This window comes from Tenrec ecaudatus, unplaced genomic scaffold (genome assembly GCF_050624435.1).
Source record: "Tenrec ecaudatus isolate mTenEca1 unplaced genomic scaffold, mTenEca1.hap1 Scaffold_548, whole genome shotgun sequence".
NCBI lineage: Eukaryota > Metazoa > Chordata > Mammalia > Afrosoricida > Tenrecidae > Tenrec > Tenrec ecaudatus.
In genome coordinates, this window is record NW_027459459.1 from 1,667,335 (window position 1) to 1,680,000 (window position 12,666).

At 38.8% G+C, this 12,666-nt stretch overlaps 1 pseudogene; it reads left to right on the forward strand.

Annotated features, from left to right (window-relative positions):
* Positions 1–5,512: 5,512 nt before the first annotated feature.
* On the forward strand, positions 5,513–6,680 carry LOC142436714 (dehydrogenase/reductase SDR family member 7 pseudogene; annotated as a pseudogene).
* The last annotated feature ends 5,986 nt before the right edge of the window (positions 6,681–12,666 follow it).

Genomic DNA, 12,666 nt, shown 5'->3' on the forward strand with positions numbered 1-12,666 from the left:
GGTGCATTGGCTGCTCTAAGCAGGGATATCTTGCTTGGGGCTTGGCCCAGGATGTGTTCCACTCTCTCCTTTCATCTTTGTTTGTTCCTGGTGCTCTGATATTTACTATTTTAATATTTTCTTGCTTCATCGTGACATGTATTAATATGACTGCATGGTTATGCCTTTTAAATGAATGTTATTGAAAGTTTTGCCCTATTTTCAACCCCCATTATTTGTGTAAATAATATCCACTTAAGAGTTAAACTGAAAAAAAGAGTTAAACTGTAAAAATCATCTATACTTGTATGGTTTCCTTTTCTCAACAGTGTTCTGAATTCCATACCATTGGCGAAGTTCATGTAACTGTCAACAGAATTACCTTATGCCTCAGGGGATGTTTGATAATGTTCTCTAACATAAAATTATATTGATGTTTCTAAAGTGAAGCAGAAACTTATAAAAATCATTCATAGATGAATCAACCTGGGACTTAAACTTAATTCTAGTCCCAATCTATGAACAATTTGTTCTTGTGATATGGCCCTGGTTGTTGCTTGCTTTCATTAGGAGATCACTGAGGATATGGGTGCTGTAGCAAAGACCTCGACGCTAATCCATTCTAGAAGGAATTTCGAGATATGATGCAGTAGAATTCCAAAGCAATTTTTCCCATAAGAAATAACTGAAAACAGATTAATCCGTTATCAACCATCAAGTTTTTACCCCAACCTTGCCTTTTTTTACAAAACATTACACAGAAACTTCACAGTAAATAAGTTCAGAGTTAAATAATATAATTTAAATAAGAAACACAACGTTAAAAACAGTTTTTTTGTTTGGGGTGTTTTTTTTATGGTAGCATGCTCACCTCAGCCCCCTTGGTGGTGCATGCGGATGTGGAAGGTGGGAGTGACAGGGGAGAGAGAGCAGGGAAGGGAGACAGGGGGAGAGGGAACAGGGGAGAGAGGGACCAGCAGAGAGAGGATGGTAGGAGAGGGGAGAGGGCCAGAGGAGGAAGGACGGGGAGAGAGCGATGTCTTTCTTTCTTTTAAAAATACTTTTATTGGGGGGCTCTTACAAGTTTTGTATCTGGATCTAGAGTCATTGTTTGGAAGGGGAGTCCCCTTCCGTAAAATCAACCGGTAGTTGCTTTTCAGGAGTTTTTTCCCTTCTTAGCCTTTCTTCACTAGGACCTGGCTGGCTTTCTCTTTAAAAAAGCTGTCTAATGTGGTCTACTATTGGCATTTCCTTAACTACTTTCTAAAAGAGTTTACTAATTATCCTTAACAATATTGATAACAAAGTTAACGAGTTCCTTATCATCATGAATCTTGTCAAAAACTCATTCTTATGACCCGTTATTTTAATCTAAAAACTGTACAAAAGTCACAAGAACTAAGAAAATTATAGAAAAACGCTTGGAACACAGCCACAAAAGGTTTAAACAATGTGTACTAACAACACCAACTAAAGCAGAGTGAAACACAAACTGCTTTTGTTTACAAAAACCACGTGTATCAGTTCAGATTGCACTGTTTTGTTCCAGCTCTGATGAAAAATGTTCTTGACATTCCAATTTTGAGTACTGATGAGGTTGAATACTGGGGGTTCTACTGTATTGACATTTTCACTGTTAAGTCCACCTTCCATGAACATGGGACAGTTTTGCATTCATGTAGATTTCTTTGGGTTACTTATAGTAGTGTTCTGTATTTTTCTTTGCTCAGGTCTGTTATGTATTTTGTTATGATTATTCTTAAGTATTTCATTTTTTGTATGGTGACTGTATATCATAGTTTTCTTGATGTCGCCATTGAGAGTTATCTCAGTTGGTTATACGGGAATCTAATTTATTTCTGTTTATTAATTTTGTATCCTGACACGTTACCAAACTCCTCGATTATTTCCAACAATCTTTCTGTGGAATCCTTGAGGTTCTCTATATGTAGGATCATGTCACCTGAAAGTAGTGAGAGTTTCGATTCTTCTTTGCCTAATTTGATTCTCTTGATTTCTTTCTGTTTTCTAATGATTCTGGATAAAACTTTGAACACAATGTGGTATGAGTGGTGATAGGAAACATCCTTGTCAAGTTGACATGGAGACTCTTTTCCGTTTTTCCCCATTGAGCCTGATGTTAGCTGTTATTTTTTTTTGTATATGGTTTTTATTATGTTGAGGACTTTGCTTTCTAATCCTATATATATTTAATCATTTTATTAGAGGCTCATACAACTCTTATCTCAATCCATACATACATCAATTGTGTAAAGCACATCTGTACATTCATTGCCCTCATCATTCTCAAAACATTTGCTCTCCACCTAAGCCCCTGGCATCAGCTCCTCATTTTTACCCCTCCCTTCCCACTCCCCCCTCCCTCATGAACCCTTGATAATTTATCAATTATTATTTTGTCTTATCTTGCACTGTACGACATCTCCCTTCACCCACTTTCCTGTTGTCCGTCCCCCAGGGAGGAGGTTATATGTTGATCCTTGTAATCAGTTGCCCATTTCCAACCCACCCTCCTGGTATCACCACTCGTAGGACTGGTCCTGAAGGGATCATCCTCCCTGGATTCCCTGTGTTTCCAGTTCCTATCTGTATCAGTGTACATCCTCTGGTCTAGCCAGATTTGTAAGGTAGAATTGGGATCATGATAGTGGGGGGTGGGGAGGAGCATTTAGGAACTAGAGGAAAGTTGTATGTTTCATAGTTGCTAAATTTCACTTTGACTGGCTCATCTCCTCCCCGAGACCCTTCTATAAGGCGATGTCCAGTGGCCTACAAATGGGCTTTGGGTCTCCACTCCGTACTCCACACCTGATTCACAATGATATGATTTTTTGTTCTGATGATGCCTGATCCCTTCAACACCTCATGATCACACAGGCTGGTGTGCTTCTTCCGTGTGGCCTTTGTTGCTTCTGAGCTAGATTGCCACTTGTTTATCTTCAAGCCTGCAAGACCCCAGACACTGTATCTTTTGATAATATTTTGGTTTTCTTCACCTTTTAGGTCATTTTTATCACTTGGTCTTCTAATATTTGGGTCATGAGATATTTATCTTTGGGATCACAAACTCTTGTTTCTATTTTGTTTTTTCACAGTCTTATCTAGTTCTAATATTTTGGTGCATAACTTTTGTATTTCTATTTGGAGTTGTTGAATTATTTTTAGCTTTTCATTCATTTTGTCAGAATTATCTTTTAGAGAAATTGTGGTCTCCATTATAGTCACTTGTTTTTTCTCTATTTCTATAAATCCCCCACCTCCATTCCCTTAAAGTAACTGAAACCTGTCATTTCTGTAATCTCCCACATGGGAGGATGCATGGTCTTCTCCTCCAGGAGCTCCTCTAGGTCCACATCTGTATGTATTGGAGTTAACTGGATTATCCTGTTTCTGCAAGTTGTAGAGATTGACTGTTGTCTCCCAGGCGTGCTTTTAAAAAATATTTCTTAATACAGAGCAACCCCCATACCTGTTGTGGAACATGAGTAATTAAAGATGACCATGCAATTCAGCACTAGCCCACCCCCAGCAGGAGCCAAAGGCAGAAAGCAGTTTACTTTTGCCTTCATCAAAGTCCCACTTTGAGGCTGGCTCCCAAGTCACCAGGGAGTGTCAGGTAATGATCCATCTTACCAACAGGATGGAGTAGAGAATGAACTATTTAGAACACAACATTCTGAAGATTGTATGTCAGTGCTGGGCCCAGTTTCTATTTTGCGTGGGCCAGAGAGCCAGGCAAGTGACAACACTTTGGATCCTGGGCCTGAGGACTCACCACTGAGCTGAGTGTCTCCCCTAATGCAAGTCTTTTCAATTCTGCACCTGCCCAGGGTTGGTTAATCTTCAGATGGCATTGAAGGAGTTCTGCCACAATCCATTCCCCCAAATTCAAGCCAGATGCCGGAAGTCAGTGCAAAGCAGACCTATTTTTTTCTTATCCGGCTGATAGGCAATGAGCCCGTCTAGAATGCCTCAGTCTAGAATACCTCAGTCCCAGGAACCCTCTGCATACTTCCAGTCCAGGTCTGACTTAACCTCTCCCCAGTTGGGGAAGTGGGTCAATTGTGTTGGGAGGGAAGTAGATGGTGATCAGCTTACTACTAAGGTCCAGAAACATTGGGACAGGGCAGAACAACTTGAATCAGAGGCATCCTGCTTGGCAGCACAAAATTCACACTTTTGATTTTTGGGATCTTTTGTTGTCAATTGCTCCCTCTGCAGTGCTGAAATATAATTAACAGGGACTTGAACTTCTCAGACTACCATAAAATTTCCGCTATTTCTTGGAGAGGGATTCAGAGTAGGTCTGATTATGTGTTGGGTCTCACTTATTAGTTTTTCTTATTGAGGTGTTGCAGAGTTCTATCGATTTTAGTTCCTTGTCTATTGTGTCATTGCTATAGATTTTTTCCCAGTCCATAGACTCACATTTTACTCTTTTGATAATGTCTTTTGATGTGCAGAGGGGTTTTTAACAGGTCCCACTCCTTTATTTTGACTTCCACTGTGTGTGCTTCCTTTACTATACTTGGTACTCTGTCATAGAGCCCTTAAGTTTGTCCCAGTTTTCTCATTGATGATTCTGTTACCTCTGCGGTTTACATTTCAGTTTTTAATCCATCTTGAGTTCATTTTTGTGTATGGAGTGAGGTATGAGTCCGGTTTCGTTCTTCTGCACATGGAGATCCAATTTATGCAACACCATTTGTGGTAGAGAGTGTCCTTTTCCCACTTAAGGATTTTGGTCTTTTTTTTGAAAATCAGTTGTCTGTAGAAGGATGATTTTATTTCTGGGTTTTCTTTTCTATTCCATTGGTCTATGTATCTGTCATTTTGCCAGGTTGTGTTGACTTTGTGGCTTTTTAATAGGTTTTGAAGTTGAGTAGTGTAAGGTCTACGACTTTGTGAGGTGTTTTTTATCCTGGGTCCCATCCCTCTGTATATGAATTTGGTCATTAGTTTCGCCATTTATATAAAGAATGAAATTGGGGGTTGGATTGGCTTTGCATCGTATTTGTAGATTATCATACATAGTATTGACATTTTCACAATATTGAGGGTTCCTATCCAAGAACAAGAGATATTTTTCCATATGTGTAGGGTTCTTTTGGTTTCTTGTAGCTATTTTGTACAGAATTTTTGGTTTTTGGTTAGGTTTATTCCAAAGTATTTCATTTTTTGATGACTTTTATAAGTGGTATTATTTCCTTGATGTCTTTTTTGAGCTCTTTTCACTAGTATATAGAAATCCAATTGATTTCGCTGCTTGTTAATTTTTTATCCTGCTATTTTACCAAATCCCTTAAGGGCTAATTGTTTCCAACAGTCTTTTTGTGGAGTTGGGGGTTCTATAAAATTATATTGTCTGAAAATGGTGAGACCTTCACTTTTTCTTAGCCAAGTTACATTGATTGTTTTTGTTTTCTAATTGTTCTGGCTAAGACTTTGAACATGAGGTTAAAGAAGAGTAGTGCTAGAGGGTGTCCTTGTCTATTTCCCATTCTCATGCAAAATGTTTCAGTTTTTCCCCATGAATGGTATTGGCCCTAGGATTTTTGTATGTGGTCATTATTATGTTGATGAATTTTCCTTCAATTCCTTTTTTATTGAGTGTTTTAATCAGAAATGTGTGTTGGGTCGTGTGGCGGAGCTGAGTGAGCATTGCTGCAATGTTCTGAGAGTTTGGGCTAGCTTTGGTCACTCTGCTCTGGTTGTGGTGCACTTGCTATGCTTCCTGTGGGCAGGCAGTGACCTGAGCCTAATGTGGGCTGAGTGCAAGGGCAACACCCAGAATGGGAGCTGATTGATATGACGGTGTGGGTTCCCGGGGTATCAAGTGTAACTGGTGAGGAGTTGGCTTACCAGCTATCTAAACTAGGAGTTTCTCTTGTGATACCCACCAGAAAAATGGACAAGCTGAAGGGGTGAAACAAAAATGTCTTGAGAATGGCAATTTAAAAGGAAAAGATGTACTTATTTTGCCCCTTGACCTAATGAACATAAAATCCCATGAAGTGGCCACCAAGGCTGTTCTCCAGGAGTTTGGTAAAATTGACATTCTGGTCAACAATGTTGGATGATTCCAACGTCCTTTGTCCATGAACACCAGCCTGCATGTCTACAGAGAGCTCATGACACTTAACTAACTAGGGACCGTGTCCTTGACAAAATGTGTTCTGCCTCACATGATCGAGAGGAAGCATGGCAAGATTGTCACTGTCAATAGCATAATGGGTATAGTGTCTGAGCAGCAAGCATGCTCTTCGGGTTTTTTATTTTTAATAGCCTCTGAACTTGCTACATATCTCAGTATTATCATTTTTACCATTTACCCAGGACCAATACTGAAGTCAAATATTGTGATGAATGAACTGAAGAAGTCATGAAGCCTTTAGGTAATGATGGAGACCAGCCCTTCAAGATGGCAACCGGTCATTTTGCCCAATTGATTTTAATCAGTATGGCCAATGATTTGAAAGATACCTGAATCTCTGATCACCCGTTTGTTTATTACATACTTGGGCCAATACATGCCAACCTTGACTGGGTGGCTAACCAGAAAATTAGGAAAGAGGAGAATTGAGAATTTTAAGAGTGATGTGGATGCTGACACCTATTATTTTAAATCCTTCAAGAAAAATCACAATAAAAAGAGCAATTTGGATTTTTCAAGCCACTAGAGAGAGATGGAAACCACAAAAACAATTTTCTTATGCACTGAAGACTAATGTATGGTTTCAATTTTTAATAGATGTAAGTTTTACTTCAACATATAACAGATGAAGAAAGCATGACAAGAATCTTATCACAAAAGTAATAATAACACCTATTCCTGGACAAAGAATATTTTAAAATAATACACAGAATTTCCCAAATGACTGCATTTTGAAATGGTAAACAGGACTCTAGAAACCATCATTTATTAAATGCATGTTATATGCAAAAAAGGTTGTTGGTGTCCAATGCTCTTCTGCACATATTTATATGATCTGCTTCTTTTTTGTCTTATGTGGTGGATTACAATGATATTTTTCAAATGCTGTACCATCCTTGCATCCTTACTATCAATCCTACTTTGTCACGATGAATTAATGTTTTTATATATTATTGGAACCTATTGGCCAGAATTTTGTTGACAATTTTTGCATCGATGTTCATAAGGGATACTGGTATGTAGTTTTCTGTCTTTGTAAGATCTTTGCCTGGTTTTTATATCAGGATTATGCTCATTTCATAGAATGAATTTGAGAGTTCTGTCGCTTTCTATATTTTTGAATAGGCAGTGTGGAACTGGTGGCAGCCCTTCTTTGAATACTTGGTAGCATTCCCCCATGAAACGATCTCATCTTACACTTTTCTTCTCTGGAAATTTCGTGATCACCTCTATTTCTTGTTTTGTTATTGGTCTGCTTTGGTTTCCTACTCTGAGTTAGTGATACGAATTGCACTCATTGTGTTTTTTTTTTTTCATTTTTGTTGGCTACTATTGAGTAATCACTTTTTTGAATTTTTTTGCTTGTATGTATTTTTGCATGAAGGCTATTGATAATATAAGTTTCTGTTTTCGTAGTATCTGCCTGGCTTTGGTTTTAGCTTAATAAAATGAATTCTGGAATATTCCCCCCTTTTCTGTATTTTGGAGTAGTTTGAGTAGAATTGAAGTCAGCACTTCTCTGACCAATCGGATCTGACAGTGAAGTCACGTGGTGCAGAACTATTTTGGGTTGCATTTTTAGTGACCTGTTCAATTTTTGCCTTGGTGATAAATCTGCTAAAAATTTCTACCTTAATGTCTTTTCATTTGGATAGGTAGTGTTTCTAGAAAAATGTCCATTTCTTCTAGGGTTTCAAATTTACTGGAGTATATTTATTCATAGAATTCTGTTATTATCCTTTTATTTCAGTTAATTCTGTCATGACATCGCCCATTTAATTTCATATACATATTATTTGCATCTTCTTACTTTCTTGCCAATGGTTTACCAATTTTATTCTTTAAACAGACCTACTTCTAGTCTTGCTAACACTTTACCTTTTTCTCCATTTTATGTCTGCTTGAATCTTTGCTATATTTTTATTTACTGACTATACATATGCTTAATTTGCTGCTGTTTTTCAAATGGTTGCAGATATTGGGTTTAGGCACTGAGTTTGGTCCTTTCTTCTTTTTGATGTGTGTATTTACTAGTAGGAATTGTCCTCTGAGTACTGTTTTTGCTGTGTCACAAAGATTTTGGCATGTTGTATTTTCATTCTTGTTTGACTCATATATATATATATATATATATATATATATATATATATATATATATACATACATATATATATATATAATTTATTCAGTTACCCAGTAGTGTGTGTTTTCTTTGGCTTATCATAATTTATTTTATGTTAAAATGTACAACTTTTTTGTTTTTGTTTCTGTGTGTTTTTTTAAGTGACTGAGTAAAAAGAGAACAGATAAATACAAGAGTGTCACTGGCTATTTAATACAAGGATTACAGGTGCAAAGGTTACAAAAAAGGAAGCAATATAAACAGACACAAATAACCTTTTTGCTTTTCTTACATGTGATTTGAAAGCTTAGTTTGAGCTATTCAGAAGCTACTTTTCTATTTTTCCTTAAGAAATAACTCCACTATTTTATAAAGAAAGAAAAATCTACAGATGGAATGAAAATGTAAAGTTAGAGGCATTTCCATAAAATAGCAACTTTATACCAAATTCACTATTTTTTTAAATGCTGCCAAGTATTTGGACATATCTGAAATGTTTCAAAACCTGACATATAAACACTGAGATATGCTTCATTCAATAAACAGAAGTCTACATTTATAAAACAGAAAGCTGCCTTTTCCCCCCCAAAAAAATCTGTCACCAAAAACGTTTAGCAATAAAACCCCTCTGACTAATCAAATGGGAATAGCTATTATAGCTCTTTACAGTTTTATAATTAACAACAATATAGTTTTGTTCTTTTTTTTCACACTCTCAAAGCAGGGCACCCTAATCAAGGCAAAAAAACCCTTAAGAAATGGCTTACTGTTAGCACAACACTTGTACAGTACTCCAAGACCCACTGTCACTAACAAAGACATTAGCGGCATGCTCAAGTGTCACCTTAAACAAAATATACAGTAACTGAAAGCCTAACGGCATTTACATGGAGTGGACACGCCATTAAGCAACACAGGGCTTGTTCAGCTTTCTCAGTCGCCATACTCTGTCCCTGGGGAGCCTCAAGCACAAGCAACCATGACCCCACCCCCCAAACCTGACTCCTTCTCCAATGAATCTGCCGCCACCCCTTCTGCAGCGGAACCTGGCTGCATCAAATTTTGGCATCTCCCACAGCCAACGACTGCAAACCCAGATCGCCAGCAAGGGCCACATCTCCATGAGAACCAAGTCGGCATCTCTGTCACCAGTGGCTGCCACCCATCAGTCACAAATCTATGGTCGCTCCCAGACCGTAGCCATGCAGGGTCCTGCACGGACTCTAACCATGCAGAGGCATGAACACGAGTGTGAACTTGATGCCAGCCCCAGCGTATAATGTCAACTCAGTGAACATGAACAGCCTCAATGCCATGAACGGGTACGGCATGTCCCAGCCGATGATGAACAGTAGCTACCACAGCAAGCATGGCTACATGAATCAGACCACCCAGTACCCTGTGCAGATGCAGATGGGCATGATGGGGAGCCAGCCCTATGCCCAACAGCCAATGCAGACCCCTCCCCATGGTAACATGATGTACACAGCCCCTGGCCACCATGGCTACATGAACACAGGCATGTCCAGTCTCTCAATGGGTCCTACCCAGTAGTTTTTAAAGAGGATGTTATTCAGTTTCTATGTATTTGATAGTTTTCTTTGATCTTCCTGCTTTTCATTTCCAACTTTATATTGTGACTTCTTAGTATTTTGATATTTTTAATTTATTCATGTTCCCTTGTGACCTTGCATAGGATGTATTCTGGAGACTGTGCATAAGCAGTGGAAAAGACTATGTCTTATGCTGCTGTTGCCTCGAGTGTTTCGTAAATGTCTGTGAGGTTAAACTAGTTGATTGTGTTATTTAGCTCTTCTGTGTTATTGGTGATTTTCTTTTTGGCTGTTCTGTTCATTCTCAAAAGTGGTGTATTACAGTCTCCTATTATTATTATGGAGTTGTCAGTTTCTCTGTTCAATTCTATTAAAGTTAGGTTTGTGTCTTTTAGAGCTCTTTCATTGTTTGCACAGATGTTTATTATGTTATGTTCTCTTGTTGGATTAATTCTTTATTGTACAATCTTTCCTTGTCTCTTTTCTGGTTGTTGCCTTAGTTTATTATATTCCATTCCTGCTCCATTTTGGTTGGCTTTTTAGTTATAAATTAATTTTTTTCATTGCTGTTTTCACTGTTCACTGAATTTTTATGATTTTCCTTTTTAAAACATTGGTGGCAAAGGTCTATTTTCTGTTTGCTAATCCTTCTAAGTTTGTGACAGTCCTTTCTATATTGACATCACCTTGATTTTATCTATATTTGACATTACATAACTACCCACCCCATTTTGCTTTGTAGTTGCTATTGTTTACCAAGTGACATTTGGTTCTCTAGGTTGTGTCATTTTATCTTCCATACTTCTATCTCTGGGTTAATTTCTGGTGATGGTATAAAGTGTCTTAATCTCACGTTGCTTTCTGCCATTACTGATTCTCTGTCTGATGCACTCCCTTTAGCATTTCTTATAAATGTAGTTTGGTTTCCAAAATATTCTTATTTTCTGTTTATCTGGAAAGTCCCACTTTGCGATCATACTTGAGTAATACAGTTGGCATTACTAGGTTGCTCTAAAAGAGTGGTATAAGCCAAACAGTGGCTTTTGAGGGGATCTGTGGGATGAGTGAATTAAATTCAAGGCAGAGAGTTCAACTTAGAAAGATAGCATGAGTGTTTTGGAGAGATCCAAAGAATTAATCTTGATCTGTTGTCTTGAAGGACACACGTTCCCTATCAGGAGTCCCGGTACTACAGTAGGTTAAGCATTGAACTGATAACCATGAAAGATAAGACTCTTTGCTCTCAAAGATTTACAGTCTCAGAAACCCTAAGGAGCAGTTCCATTCGGGCCTATAGGGTCACAATGAGTTGGAATTGACTTTATGGCAGAGGGTTAGGTTTTTGGTTTTGTGCCCTATAAAAAGAGGAGATAAAGGAGGAATTCAGCTTGCAGGGCGTTATGGAGCAAAACCAACAGATTTAAGTGTTGCCTCCTCTTGTGACTGTGAAAGGGAGGAATGAGTTTGTACATTGCTGGGCGGGGGCGCGGTGGGGGCGTCCCTTTTATGGTTGTTCTACAGAAGCTCTGGAGGGCGCTGTGGTTGCCTGCTTGGCTACTAACCTGAAGACTGGCAGTTTAAATCCACCCAGCGTCTTTGAAGTACTGGAGTCAATTTTTAGAATGTAAAACCGCATGCTGTTACCTTATAAAAATGAATTATGTTTGAAAACAAACGAAAGCTTGTGTTTTATCCTGTTTTTAAAAACGTTTAAAATATTTGCGCCATGTAGAGATGAATGTATTTCATGTTGGGAGCTCTCTTGACCGCTGAGGTGTATTTATTAAGGAGAAATGTAAATCCACGTGTTATTCAGAACAGCCTTGTGAGACATTTTGGTGTTACTACTATTGGAGTCTTTAAACATTTCAAGTACCTAAAAGTTGAATGTATGTGACAATTTGCACTGGCGGAACTGATCGTGAACCTGTTACAGAAAATGATGTCTCGCTTGTCAGGTTTCAGCCATTAAGCTCGCTTTTCTTATTGCATCTGCCTGTCTCAGAGCGATGCCCCTGAAGAGTCATTCAGGATGGATGTCTTTGCAGCCCGCCTTCCTCTTAGGCATTTCACAAACCAGCTCTCCTTAAATTTAGGCAACACACTTGTATTCCATGTGCTTACCACTGAAACCTCCGCAGAGAGGGGGAAACACCGCCAACAACCACAACAACCTGGAAGACACTATCGATCTATTTTCCTTCTTTTGAAAAAGAGGAAAAGTAGAGATCTTACAAAAGCACCTTTGATATGCAGGCGCAACCAATGAACCAATATGAACCAGTTCAGAGCCCCGCTCCTTCGTGGCTCGAGCTTCTTTCTTTAGGGGTGAACATTGCCTTTGGAGTCGAGGAAACATTGAAGATGTTGGCAGTTCTCGGCTCCTACTCTTTCCCACTCGTTTTAGAAACGAGTTGGCTGCAATCATGTTTATAGATAGTGTAAGATTAGCTTTCAGGTGGAAAAGGTTTGAGATGTTGAGGAATCCAGTGATGGTTGATCTAGAGAATAAAACCCGTTCTACGTAAGGCTCCTCATGCTTGCCAGTTCTTAAACGAAGCAATTTCCCATCAAAATAAACCCATCCAGGGGTTGCAGATCCACTTCTGTACAGACGAGAGCCAAGGAAACCCCATGCGGCAGTTCTCTCCCTCATGTGGGTGTCACGGTGAGCCAGTGGCAACCCGCCTGGCGGCAACCACAAGAACAACAATGTTGTTTGGTTTCTAGTGAGGGTAAGCGTTTTCTTTTCTCCTAGTGGCCAGCTGTTCCTTTTTCCGTTTGGAAATTGATCTGTTCGGGTCTCTGGGTATTTGTCCACCCAGTGAACAGTGTGT